Source organism: Pezoporus flaviventris, unplaced genomic scaffold, assembly GCF_033815535.1.
Source record: "Pezoporus flaviventris isolate CSIRO_AGI_PZ_B2104156 unplaced genomic scaffold, CSIRO_AGI_Pfla_v1 ptg000116l, whole genome shotgun sequence".
Lineage (NCBI taxonomy): Eukaryota > Metazoa > Chordata > Aves > Psittaciformes > Psittacidae > Pezoporus > Pezoporus flaviventris.
In genome coordinates this window covers 3,450,472-3,465,589 of record NW_026892664.1, presented here as the reverse complement: position 1 = coordinate 3,465,589, position 15,118 = coordinate 3,450,472, and the positions used below count along the sequence as shown (strand labels likewise).

Below are 15,118 nucleotides of genomic sequence, written 5' to 3'. Positions count from 1 at the left end.
CTACAGGAGAACTGGTCTTGGAGGTGTTGATGCAGCCAGAAGGAGTCTGGGGAGAGAGGACTTGAGAGGTTGTTTTGCTGATCAAGTCAAACTAATTATCCGATGGAGGAGGGTCCTTTGGGAGAACAGTTTGCACAATACAAACCTCTGAGGTAATGCCTCCTGTGAGATAAAACCCCTCCAGCAGCCAGCCTGGAGCATCCTGCTCCCAAGCATCTCTCCTTCAACCCATCGCATGGTCTCCAGGAGGAGCTGCAGGCACTGCATCCACCACCACCTTCCTCTTTAACCAAGCAGGTACAAAAGGGTTTGATGGGTGGTGGGTCCAGTTTGACCCTGGTCATGCTACCTCTCCCATGCTTTGATGGCATGTTGAATTTCACTCTTCTTCAGGGACTGTATTGATAGGGCAAGGGGTGATGGGTTTAAACTAAAACAGAGAAATTCAGGTTTGAGTTAAGGAAGTTCTTCCCTGTGAGGGTGCTGAGGCCCTGGCACAGGGTGCCCAGAGAAGCTGTGGCTGCCCCATCCTTGTCAGTGTTCATGGCCAGTTTGGACACAGCGGCTTGGAGCAAGTTGCTCCAGTGGAAGGCATCCCTGCCCATGGCAGGGCTTGGAGCTGGGTGAGCTTTAACCTGCCTTCAACCCAAAATATTGTCTTATATCCGATGATGTGAATAAAAGTGCCCTAGTATGGGGTAGGTTTGCTTCAAAAACACCAACCTTCCTGACCCCATCTACAACTGATTTAGCGATATTTTAGCATGAGAATATCCAAGCTAAAGCCTTAAAAATTTGATTTATATATGGTATATTTTGTATTTTACACTCTTAGATGGATATTTGGGTTGGTCATAGGAAGCTCACTGCAATCCCAGCAAAGCTCTGCTAGAGCTAAGACCACTGTATTCCCTTAACTTTATGCAGGGTGGGGGTTCTTGGCAGGAGGCTGGGACTGGATGAGTTTTAAGGTCCCTTCAACCCAAAGCATTCTATGATAGTATGTGGTTTGAGTAAACGTGCGCTAGTACGGGGTAGCTTTGCTTCAAAAACCCACGTTCCTGACCCCATCTACAACAGATTTAGGGGTATTTTAGCACTGATGTAGCCATTCATAGATTGATATTCCATCAAGTAATTCATCTGCAGAGAAATTGAATTGTGGAGAATATCCAAGCTAAAGCCTTAAAATTTTGGTTTATATATGATATATTTTACACCCTTAGATGCATATTTGGGTTGGTCATAGGCAGCTCACTGCAATCACAGGAAAGCTCTGCTGGAGCCAAGACCACTGCTTTCCCTTAACATTATGCAGGGTGGGAGTCCCTCAAAAGCAGATAAACTTAGAACTTAAAGCAAATTTCAAGTACATGGCTTTGTGTTGTGATGAAAAGGATGCAGCACAAGTAATGAATCTAGAGAAGAGCACTGATCCACTCTGAAAAATACAGAAAAAGAGAGAAAAAAAGGTCCTTAAAATTCCCAGAAATCAGAAAAGACAAAATGTTTTCTGTTTTCCACATTTGTGGACGTACTAATTTGATTTTATTGCATTACATTTGGATAGACATGATGTTTCCCAGTGTTTCATTAGTGCAGTGTATATCAATCATCGTAGAATTATTCTCTTTTAATTTCAGGTTGTGTAATGAGCTCATTCACCTCTTTGACTTCAGATCTTGGGCTACACACAGAAATACACCATTACAAATACACCATTCTCCATTGCATTTACTTTGTGGATTAAACGCTAACTAAACTTCCACATTATTTATCTCTAAGGGATGTATTTCACTGATTCCTTTCATTTCAATCCAAATCCATCAACTTGTTGAAATGACAAATACAGGAAACATCACGGTTCTCTCCAGCTTCATACTCTTGGGTTTCTCTGATGCCCCAGAGCTACAAACCACCATCTTCACAGTCTTCTTATCCCTCTATGTTTTAATAGTGCTGAGGAACCTGACGATGATCCTGCTGATCAACACTGACCCCCACCTCCACATCCCCATGTACTTCTTCCTGAGCCACTTATCTTGCATGGATGTTTGCCTTTCCTCTGCTATCATCCCAAAAGCTCTGGAGACATTCCTGCTGGGGAGAAGCCACATCTCCTTTTGGGGTTGCTTTGCCCAGATGTATGTTTTCATGGCTCTGGCTGTCTGTGAGTGCTTCCTGCTTGGGGTAATGGCTTATGACCGATACACGGCTGTGTGCAAGCCCCTGCTCTACACCACTACCATGACCAGGGCGCGTTGCTATGGCATGATGGTGCTGGTGTACACCATCGGGTTCCTCACCTCCCTGGTGCACATCGCACTGGCAGGGAGGTTGTCCTTCTGTCAGGCCAGGAGCATCAACCACTTCTTCTGTGAGCTGCCCACCCTCCTGCAGCTCTCCTGCTCAGACACAAGCACAAATGAGGTCTTGCAGGTTTACAACACTGTGTTTAACACCATGGTCTCTCTCCTGATGATCCTGGTGTCCTACACCTACATCCTCCACACCGTCCTGCAGATCCCTTTGGCCACGAAGAGGCTCAAGGTCTTCTCTACCTGCGACCTTCCACTTGGCTGCCATCACCATCTTCTACGCACCCGCGATCCTCACCTATGTCCAGCCTCATGAGGCATCCTCATGGGATCAGGCAAAGCTGGTGTCGGTGTGTTACTGCATCCTCACCCCAACCCTCAACCCCCTCATCTACAGCTTGAGGAACAAGGAGGTGAAGGCGGCTCTGAGGAGGCTGTGGGAGCGAAAGCTGCTGCCACATCTATGCAGGGTTTGAAAGCACATTTGGAGTTCTTCAGTACTGTGGAGGTAAGGAAGGAATATGTGGAATATGTGATTATGGAATTGAGCATTACTGGCCATTATTGGTCATTATTGTTCACTACTGGTCATTATTACAGCAAGTGCAGGGTATGGAGAACCTGCACAACGAATGGTTCTCTTCAAACAGCTTCAGGCTGTTTTAAGCAAGGCCTGAGCCTTCAGTAATTCATCCAAATAAGTATCAGGTATTTAATAACAGGCCTGAGACAGCACCATGTGTTTTGTGTCTAAATTGTGCTAAATGAAAGTAGAGCCCACAAAAAGGAGGCTCAGGCTTGAGGTAAGGCACTGACCACTGTCTCCATTGCCTGCTTTATAAGGATTTCCTCAATGATGAACTGGTGGAAGGTCAAGAGGATTTGATACAGCCCTGGTGTCTCCAACACCAGGAGGACACGAAGCTGCTGGAGCAAGTCAAGAGATGCAACAAGGATGCTCAGGGGCTGGATCACCTCCCCTATGGGGCCAGGCTGAGGAGCCGTTTAGAGTGCACAGAGCAGCTTCCAGTGTCTGAAGGGGACTACAAGAAACCTGCAGGAGGGCTTTGGCCAAGGGCCTGCAGGGACAGGCCAAGGGGAATGTCTTGAAGCTGCCAGAGGGGAGACTGAGATGAGCTCTTAGGCAGAAGCTCTTCCCTGTGAGGGTGCTGAGGCGCTGGCAAAGGGTGCCCAGAGAAGCTGTGGCTGCCCCATCCCTGGCAGTGTTCAAGGCCAGGTTGGACACCGGGGCTTGGAGCAAGCTGCTCCAGTGGAAGGTGTTGGGGTCGGAGCTGGATGAGCTTTAAGCTCCCTTCCAACACAAACCATTCCATGATTCCATGATTTTGCATAACTGAGGAGGGATGATTCTCATTAACACAATAAAGGAGCTCTTTGCTCCTTTCGGCTCCATTCTTTCATCCTCTGCACACAGGAATACATCAGAGGGAGCTGAATTCAGAGCTGCCGCTGTGTTTAGGGCATTGGGTGGTGGAAAACCCAGTTCCCCTCTCCTTGAGACATCAGGGAGTGCAGCCACAGTAATTGCCATGGCCAGCATCACCTGGGTCCTTCTCACACACCCCCTGCCAAGGGCTCAGGCTCTATTTAAGCTCAGTCCTGGCACTGGGCCCACTTCCAGGGCTGTGCTTTAACTGGGCTTGCTCCTGGTCAGTAGCAACCATGAACCTGACTCTCAGTTTCCCCTGGGCTATCAGTGGAAGCTGCTGCTGTGCTCAGGCACAGGGGGACTGTGCTCTGTTTTGTGGCCACTTTCAGCTCCCAGCTTGCCTTCCCACTGGGAATAACTGGTCCTGGCTGCTCCCTTGAGGCACCTTGCATCATGCAAACAGCACAAACAACTCTTATTGAGAGGCAAAACCCTCTGATGTCCAAGCTAGGGACAAGGCAAGCTCTAATGGAAACTAAGTGTTATAAACATCTCCCCCTCCTTGTCTGTGTCTGTCTCTTAGGGAAAATGACCCCTGTTCAACTGGGTGCTCCAGATAGATTTTGGTTTACTCTACATCAGGCATCCAAATGCAAACTCCTACATCTGAGGGGGAAAAAAGAAGTTACAATTCTAGGTATAGCATACAGTGGGTATGCTTAGTCATATTTTCCATGTCCACCTAATAGAAATGATGCTGGGAGTCTTTCTCTTTTATTTTTAGCTATGAAAAACACAACGTCAGGACTAACTTGGGTGCAGCCATGTGCAAAGTACCATGAAGTAACAGATGATCCCCCGTCTATTGCAATGCATCCAGGTCTCTATTTGCTACAGAAAGAGCTTATTGCTAAAGGTCTCTAACAGGTTGCAGTTGGTTATTTCTGCTTTGCAGAGCATGAAGTTCTGCAGCATTCCTCAGTGGTACCTTCTCAGTTAACAGGTTGTGTTGGGGAAGAGTTGGGTGGGAGGAAATATCACTTACAGCAGCCCCACAACAAGAAAACAGGGGAAGAAAACCATACTTCTCCCTAAAGTCATTACATTCAATCACACGAAAATCCTTGGCAATAGGGGAAAATCCTACTCTCAGCTGCTACTTCTCCTAAACCAGATGTGAGATGAAGCCCACAGCAAGGAGGTTAGAAATAGGTGGCCTTTAAGCTCCCTCCAACCCACACAGTTCTGAGACCTCTTTGGCTGAGCTGAATGTTTGCAGTGGTAGGAAGGAAGGTGCAGGATGACAGACACAGCTCTGCTGCCTCCAGGCTGGGATGTTCTCGTCACACAGAGATTTAGCATCTTCCCAATGCTCAATCACAGCACGTACCATGCTCATCCTCTGGCAGCTCAGTGGCTCTGCTTCTCCTCCCATTTCCTTACTTTGCACTGCACACCCTTCTGGGAGCAAATGGGATTTTATGCATTTCCTTGCATTAGCCCAAAGTAAAGTGATGTATTTTGGATGTACCTCCTCAAAACCCTTCATCCCTCCTTGAACTTGCCTCTGGATGAATCACTGCTTGAATCAGTGCAACTTCTAAAGCTAAACTGAAGAGGGAAATTCCTCATGGGCTTATTTTTGCCACCTCCTATGATATCACATCTTTCCCCCCCAAAAAAAAACCCCAAGAGATGACAAGAGAATATTTATCAGAGACCTATATTGACGGGATGCTTAACATCACTGAGCCTCTGCAGGGTTTAAAGCATGGTTAGAATGTGCTGTACCTGCTCCTGTAAAGACATTCAGTTCCTTCCTCCTCCAGACAGCTGACACAAAACAAGTCAAAAAGGGAAAGAGGAGGAGTTCTATCAACCGACTGGGACCGGGTTGGTCAATGAGCAGCTCGCAATGAGGTTATTTGCTGTTGCTTTTCTAGGGGCATCTTTAACATCCTTGTTCCTCAAGCTGTAGATCAGAGGGTTGAGCATAGGGACAAGGAGGGTGTAAAACACAGCGGTGACTTTCTCTTTCTCCAGGGAGTACTTGGAAGCTGATTGCATGTGGCTGAGCCCAGCAGGGACGTAGAACAAGGTAAAGGTCAGGAGGTGGGAGGCACAAGTAGAGAAGGCTTTGTGCCTTCCTTCAGCAGACCTAATCCTCAGGATGACAAGAGGATGTATACATAGGAGGTGATGATGAGGACGAGCACAGACACGGAAATGCTCCCATGAAGAATTACAAGCAAAAGCTCATTGAGGTGGCTGTTGGAGCAAGAGAGATTCAGCAAAGGGTTAGTGTCACAGAAGTAATGCTTGATGGTGTTTGGACTGCAGAAAGGCAACAGCAGCAAGCAACAGGTTTGGATTAGGGAGTTCAAAATCCCCCCCCCCCCCATGTATGATGCAGCCACCAGCTGAACACAGACCCCTGGGGCATGGAAATCGTGTAGAGCAGTGGGTTGCAGATGGCTACATAGCGGTCATAAGCCATCACAGCCAGCAAGAACACCTCTGTGGTCACAAACATGAGGAGGAAGGAATGCTGCAGGAAGCAGGCAGGGTAAGAGATGGTTTTGTTTTCCACCAAGAAGCAGCTTTGGAGCAAAGACAGAGGAGTAGCAAAGATCAACAACAGAGAGATTGCAGAGGAAGAAGTACATGGGGGTGTGCAGCCGGGGGCTTGTCTTGATCACTGCCATCAGCCCAAGGTTGCCCATGAGAGTGATGAGCTAAATCATGAAGAAGATTACAAACAGAGGAGTCTGCAGCTTGGGCTTGCTTGTCAGGCCGAGGAGGATGAAGTGGGTCACTGCGGTGTGGTTGCCTTCAGCCCTGTTACTGTATTGTATGGCAGCATCCCTGTGGGAAGGAGGAAAGATGGAGTAAAATAGGGAAGAGCAATGCCATGTGGCTTGCATGTACTCCGTTAGGCTGGACATTAAAACAATAAAGATTTGATAGTTGAGGCAACATCTAACTGTGGTTCTTGGTGAATCTTCACAGGCAGAGAAACACATCCAAAAGCCCTTCAGAAATCCCTTAATCATGAGGCTAAATCAGACCTTTTCTTTTAAAAACCCAAACCCAATCTTGAACCATTTGAAAACTGGAGAAGAGGTGAAGAACTTGCAACTGGTCATCACATTTCATTAGGGAGGCAGAAAAAGGGACTGTACATTCCATTTGCTCCATGAGAAAGACTGAAAACATCTGAGTGTGATGCCCCAGGAGCCCTGAATCTATCACCCCAGCTCTGATACAGCATTGCTGGATCCCCAGCTGCCCACAACAACTCATTGAGTGAGATACCCCAGACCCAGGAGGTTTCCCTGGCAGCCTGGGGCAGAAAGTCCTGTCCTAGACAGCAAAAAATAGGCTGAGCTGGCACATTGCTGTCAGTAGAATCGTAGAACAGTTAAGGTTAGAAAGGACCTTAAGATCATCCAGTTCCAACCCCCCTGCCATGGGCAGGGACATCTAACGCTAAATCATATCACCCAAGGCCTCGTCCAATCTGGCCTTGAACACCACCAGGGATGGAGCATTCACAACCTCCCTGGGCAACCCATTCCAGTGCCTCACCACCCTAACAGGAAAGAATTTCCTCCTTATATCAAATCTGAACTTCCCCTGTTTAAGTTTTAACCCATTACACCTTGTCCTGTCACTACAGTCCCTAATGAAGAGTCCCTCCACAGCATCCCCATAGCCCCCTTTCAGATACTGCAAGGCTGCTATGAGGTCTCCACGCAGCCTTCTCTTCTCCAGACTGAACAGCCCCAACTTCCTCAGCCTGTCTTCATACAGGAGGTGCTCCAGTCCCTGATCATCCTCATGGCCTCCTCTGGACTTGTTCCAACAGTTCCATGTCCTTTTTATGTTGAGGACACCAGAACTGCACACAATGCTCCAGGTGAGGTCTCACAAGAGCAGAGTAGAGGGGCAGGATCACCTCCTTTGTCCTGCTGGTCACGCTCCTTTGGATGCAGCCCAGGATACGGTTGGCTTTCTGGGCTGTGAGCGCACACTGAAGCCGGCCCATGTTCATTTTCTCATCAAATAATAATAATGGGGCTCTATGACGCTACACTGGGGTCTATGAAGTAACAATAAGGCTCTATGAGGCTATAATGGGCTCTGTGAGGCAATAATGGGGATCTGTGAGGGAATAATGAGGTTCTATGGGGCTATAATAGGCTGTATGATGCAATAATGGGGCTCTATGGGGCTATAATGGGGCTCTATGAGGCTATAATGATGCTCTATGAGCAATAATGGGGCTCTATGAGGCAGTAATGGGGCTCTATGATGCAATAATGGGTGTCAATGAGGCAATAACGGGTCTCTATGAGGCAATAATGGGGCTGTAGAGGGCTATAATGGGTCTCTATGAGGCAATAATGATGCTCTATGAGCAATAATGGGGCTCTATGAGGCAGTAATGGGGCTCTATGATGCAATAATGGGTGTCAATGAGGCAATAACGGGTCTCTATGAGGCAATAATGGCGCTGTAGAGGGCTATAATGGGTCTCTATGAGGCAGTAATGGGGAACTATGAGGCAATAATGGGTCTCTATGATGCAATAATGGGGTTCTATGACCCAATAATGGGGTTCTATGATGCAATAATGCGGCACTATGACACAATAATGGGGCTCTATGGGGCTATAGTGGGGCTCTATGAGGCAATAATGGGGCTCTATGGGACTATAATAGGGCTCTATGCAGCTACAATGGGGCACCATGACGCAATAATGGGGATCTATGCGGCTATAATGGGGCTTTACGAGGCTATAATGTGGCTCTATGGGGCAAAAATGGGGCTCTATTAGGCAATAAAAGGGTTCTATCGGGTTATAATGGGGTTCTCTGATGCAATAATGGGGTTCTATGGCGGTATAATGGAGCTCTATGGGGCTATAATGGGGCACTATGAGGCAATAGACCCCATTATAGCCTCATGGAGCGGCAGTATTGCTTCATAGAGCCCCATTATTGCCTCATAGAGCTCCACTATTGCGACATAGAGCTCCATTATTGCGTCATAGACCCCATTATAGCCTCATGGAGCGGCATTATTGCTTCAGAGAGCCCCATTATTGCATCATAGAGACCCTCTATAACCACAGAGAGCCCCATTATTGCCTCATAGAGCCCCATTATTGCCTCATAGAACCCCCATTAGTGCATCATAGAGCCCCATGATTACTTCCTAGAGCCCCATTATACCCTCATAGAGCCCCATTATTGCCTCATAGAGCCCACTATTGCCTCATAGAGCCCCAGTACTGCTCACAGAGCCCCATTACCTCCTGGAGCCCCGTTATAGCCTCATAGAGCCCCATTATAACCCCATAGACTCCATTATAACCTCGTAGACCTCATTACAGCGTCATAGAGCACCATTATTGCCTAATAGAGCCCCATTAAAACCTCATAGAGCCCTATTAAAACCACATAGAGCCCTATTATTGCCTCATTGACTTCATTATAGCCTCCTAGAGCCCCATTGTTTCGACATAAAGCCCCATTATTGCCTCATAGAGCCCCATTATTGCCTCATAGAGCTCCATTATTGGGTCATAGAACCCCCATTAGTGCATCATAGAGCCCCATGATTGCTTCATAGAGTCCCATTATAATCTCATAGAGCCAAATTATTTCCCCATAGAGCCCATTATTGCCTCACAGACCCCATTATTGCGTCATAGAGCCCCATTATTGCCTCATAAACCCTATTATAGCCTAACACATCCCCATTATAACCTCATAGAGGCCCATTATAGCCTCAAAGACCTCATTATAGCCTCATAGAGCCGCATTATTGACTCATAGAGCCCCATTGTTGCAACATAGAGCCCCATTATTGCGTCATAGAGCCCCTTTATAACCACATAGAGCCCCAGTATTGCCTCATAGAGCCCTATTATTGCGTCATAGAGCCCCTTTATAAAGACATAGAACCCCATTATTGCCTCATAGAGCTCCATTATTGTGACATAGAGCTCAATTATTGCTTCATAGACCCCATTATAGACTCATGGAGCGGCATTATTGCTTCAGAGAGCCCCATTATTGCATCATAGAGCCCCATTATTGCATCATAGGGCCCCATTATTGCATCATAGAGACCCTTTATAACCACATAGAGCCCCATTATTGCCTCATAGACTTCATTATAGCCTCCTAGAGCCCCATTGTTGCGACATAGAGCCCCATTAATGCCTCATAGAGCCCCATTATTGCCTCATAGACCCCCATTGTTGCCTCATAGAGCCCCATGATTGCTTCCTAGAGCACCATTATAACCTCATAGCGTCAAATTATTTCCCCATAGAGCTTATTATTGCCTCATAGAGCCCGATTATTGTGTCATAGAGCCCGATTATTGCCTCATAAACCCTATTATAGCCTAACAGAGCCCCATTATAGCCTCCTAGAGCCCCATTATTGCCTCATAGAGCCCACTATTGCCTCATAGAGCCCCAGTATTGCTCACAGAGCCCCATTATTACCTCGTAGAGCCCCGTTATAGCCTCATAGAGCCCCATTATAACCCCATAGACGCCATTATAGCCTCGTAGACCTCATTACAGCCTCATAGAGCCCCATTATTGCCTAATAGAGCCCCATTAAAACGTCATAGAGCCCCATTATTGCCTCATATACCCCATTATAGCCTCATAGAGCCCCATTAAAATTTCATAGAGCCCCATTATTGCATCATAGAGCCTCAGTATTGCCTCATAGTGCCCCATTATTACCTCATAGAGCCCCATTATTGCCTCATAGAGCCCCATTATTGCCTCATAGACCCCCATTGTTGCCTCATAGAGCCCCATTATTGCCTCATAGAGCCCCTTTATAACGGCATAGAGCCCCAATATTGCCTCATAAACCCTTATTGTTGCGACATAGAGCCCTATTATTGCCTCATAGAGCCCCATTATTGCCTCATAGAGCCCCATTATTGCGTCATGGAGCTCGTTTATAACGACATAGAGCCCCATTATTGCCTCATAGAGCCCCATTATTGCATCATAGACCCCATTATAGCCTCATAGAGCCCCATTATAGCCTCATGAGCCCCATTATTGCCTCATCGAGCCCCATTATTGCATCATAGAGCTTCAGTATTGACTCATAGAGCCCCATTATTACCTCGTAGAGCCCCATTATTGCCTCATAGAGCCCCATTATTGCATCATAGAGCCCCATTATTGCATCATAAACTTTATTATAGCCTAACACATCCCCATTATAACCTCATAGAGGCCCTTTATAGCCTCAAGGACATCATTATAGCCTCATAGAGCCCCATTATTGCCTCATAGGGCCCCATTATGGCCTCATTGAGCCGCAGCCCCATTATTACCTCATAGAGCCCGATTATTTCTTCATAGAGCCCCATTATTGCCTAATAGAGCCCCATTATTACCTCGTAGAGCCCGATTATTGCATTTTAGAGCCCCATTATTGGCTCATAGAGCCCCATTATAGCCTCCTAGAGCCCCATTGTTGCGACACAGAGCCCCATTATTGCCTCATAGACCCCCATTGTTGCCTCATAGAGACCCATGATTGCTTCCTAGAGCCCCATTATAACCTCATAGAGCCAAATTATTTCCCCATAGAGCCTATTATTGCCTCATAGAGCACGATTATTGCATCATAGAGCCCAATTATTGCGTCATAAACACTATTATAGCCTAACAGAGCCCCATTATAAGCTCATAGAGGCCCATTATAGCCTCATAGAGCACCATTATTGCCTCATAGAGCCCACTATTGCCTCATAGAGCCCCAGTATTGCTCACAGAGCCCCATTATTACCTCGTAGAGCCCCGTTATAGCCTCATAGAGCCCCATTATAACCCCATAGACGCCATTATAGCCTCGTAGACCTCATTACAGCCTCATAGAGCCCCATTATAGCCTCATGGAGCCCCATTAAAACCTCATAGAGCCCCATTAATGCCTCATATACCCCATTATAGCCTGATAGAGCCCCATTAAAATCTCATAGAGCCCCATTATTGCCTCATAGAGCCCCATTATTGCCTCATAGAGCCCCTTTGTAACGACATAGAGCCCCAATATTGCCTCATAAACACTTGCTGTTGCGACATAGAGCCCTATTATTGCCTCATAGAGCCCCATTATTGCCTCCTAGAGCCCCATTATTGCGTCATGGAGCCCCTTTATAACGACATAGAGCCCCATTATTGCCTCATAGAGCCCCATTATTACCTCGTACAGCCCCAGTATTGCATTTTAGAGCCCCATTATTGGCTCATAGAGCCCCATTATTGCATCATAGAGACCCTTTGTAACCACATGGAGCCCCATTATTGCCTCATAGAGCCCCATTGTTGCGACATAGAGCCCCATAGTTGAGTCATAGAGCCCAGTTATTGCATCATAGAGCCCCTTTATAACCACCCAGAGCCCCAGTATTGCCTCATAGAGCCCCAATATTACTTCATAGAGCCCCACTATTGCATCATAGAGGCCCATTTTTGCGGCATAGAGCCCCATTATTGCCTCATAGAGCCTTAGTATTGCCTCATAGAGCCCCATTATTGCGTCATAGAGCCCCTTTATAACGACGTAGAACCCCATTATTGCTTCATAGATCCCCATTATTGCCTCATAGAGCTCCATTATTGCGTCATAGACCACATTATAGCCTCATGGAGCCGCGTTTTTGCTTCATAGAGCCCCGTTATTGCATCATAGAGCCCCATTATTGCCTCATAAACCCTATTATAGCGTAACACATACCCATTATAACCTCATAGAGGCCCATTATAGCCTCAAGGACATCATTATAGCCTCATAGAGCCCCATTATTTCCTCATAGAGCCCCATTATTGCATCATAGAGGCCCATTATAACCTCATAGAGCCTCATTATTGCATCAGAGCCCCATTATTGCCTCATAGAGCCCCATTACTGCATCATTGAGCCCAATTCTTGCCTCATAGAGCACCATGATTGCAACATAGAGCCCCATTATTTACTCGTTGAGTCCCATTATTGCTCCATAGAGCCCCAGAATAGCCTCATAGACCCCATTATAGCCTCATAGAGTCCCATTGTTGCTATATAGAGCCCCATTATTCCCTCATAGAGCCCTATTACTGCCTCATAGAGGCCAATTATAACCCCATAGAGCCCATTATAGCCTCATAGACCTCATTATAGCCATCATTGAGCCCCAGTATTGCATCATAGAGCCCCGTTATTGCCTCATAAAGCCCCATTATTACCTCGTAGAGCTCTATTATTGCGTTATAGAGCCCCATTATTGCTACCTAGTATTCCTTTATTGCATCACGGAGCCCCATTATTGCCTCATAAATCATATTATAGCCTCATAGACCACATTATAGCCTCATAGAGCCTTATTATAGCCTCATAGAGACCCATTATTTCCTCATAGAGCCTTATTATAGCCTCTTAGAGCCCCATTATTGCCTCATAGAGCCCCATTATTGCATCATAGCGCCCCATTATTATCTCATAGAGCCCCATTATTGCATCATAGAGCCCCATTACTGACTCACGGAGCCCCAGTATTGCCTCATTGAGCCCGATTATTTCCTCATAGAGCCCCATTATTGCCTAATAGAGCCCCATTATTACCTCGTAGCGCCCCATTATTGCGTTTTAGAGCCCCATTATTGGCTCATAGAGCTCCATTATTGCATCATATAGACCCTTTATAACCACATAGAGCCCCATTATTGCCTCATAGACTTCATTATAGTCTGCTAGAGCCCCATTATAACCTCATAGAGCCTTATTATAGCCTCATAGAGCCCCATTATTACCTCATAGAGCCCCATTATTGCATCATAGAGGCCCAGTACTGAATCACAGAGCCCCAGTATTGCCTCATAGAGCCCCATTATTGCCTCATTGAGCTCCATTATAGCCTCATAGAGCCCCATTATAACCTCATAGAGCCAAATTATTTCCCCATAGAGCCTGTTATTGCCTCACAGAGCCCCATTATTGTGTCATAGAGCCCCATTATTAACTCATAGAGCACTATTATTACCTCGTAGAGTGCCGTTATAGCATCATAGAGCCCCATTATAACCCCATAGACGCCATTATAGCCTCGTAGACCGCATTATAGCCTCATAGAGCCCCATTATTGCTTAAGAGAGCCCCGTTATTCCCTCATAGAGCCCCATTATTGCCTCATATACCCCATTATAGCCTCATAGAGCCCCATTATTGCCTCATAGAGCCCCATTATTGCCTCATAGAGCCCCATTAAGACCTCATAGAGCCCCATGATTGCATCATAGAGCCCCAGTATTGCCTCATAGAGCCCGATTATTACCCCATAGAGCTTCAATATTGCCTAATAGAGGCCCATTATTGCCTCATAGAGCCCCATTATTGTGTCATTGAGCCCCTTTGTAACCACATAGAGCCCCAGTATTGCCTCATAGAGCCCGATTATTGTGCCATAGAGCCCCTTCTTAACCACATAGAGCCCCATTATTGCCTCATAGAGCCCCATTGTTGGCTCATAGAGCCCCTTTATAACGACATAGAGCCCCAATATTGCCTCATAGACCCCCATCGTTGCGACATAGAGCCCCATTATTACCTCGTAGAGTCCCATTATTGCGTTTTAGAGCCCCATTATTGCCTCATAGAGCCCCATTATTGCATCATAGCGCCTCATTATTACCTCATAGAGCCCCATTATTACCTCATAGAGCACCATTATTGCCTCATAGAGCCCCATTATTACCTCGTAGAGCCCCATTATTGCCTCGTAGAGCCCCATTATTGCGTTTTAGAGCCCCATTATTGGCTCATAGAGCCCCATTATTGCATCATAGAGACCCTTTATAACCACATAGAGGCCCGTTATTGCCTCATAGACTTCATTATTGCCTCATAGAGCCCTATTTTTGCGGCATAGAGCCCCATTATTGCCTCAGAGAGCCCCATTATTGCATCATAGAGCCCCATTATTGCCTCATAAACCATTTTATAGCCTAACACATCCCCATTATAACTCATAGAGGCCCATTATAGCCTCAAAGACATCATTATAGCCTCATAGAGCTGCATTATTGCCTTATAGAGCCCCATTATTGCATCCTAGAGGCCCATTAAAACCTCATAGAGCCTCATTATTGCATCAGAGCCCCGTTATTGCCTCATAGAGCCCCATTATTGCATCATAGAGGCCAATTCTTACCTCATAGAGCACCATGATTGCAACATAGAGCCCCATTATTTACTCGTAGAGTCCCATTATTGCTCCATAGAGTCCCAGAATAGCCTCATAGACCCCATTATAGCCTCATAGAGTCCCATTGTTGCTATACAGAGGCCCATTATTCCCTCAAAGAGCCCTATTACTGCCT

The 15,118-nt window shown here is 46.4% G+C and overlaps 1 pseudogene; it reads right to left on the bottom strand.

Moving 5' to 3' along the window:
- Positions 1–5,583: 5,583 nt before the first annotated feature.
- LOC133282307 (olfactory receptor 5J3-like) overlaps positions 5,584–15,118 on the bottom strand; it is a 63,753-nt pseudogene continuing 54,218 nt past the window's right edge.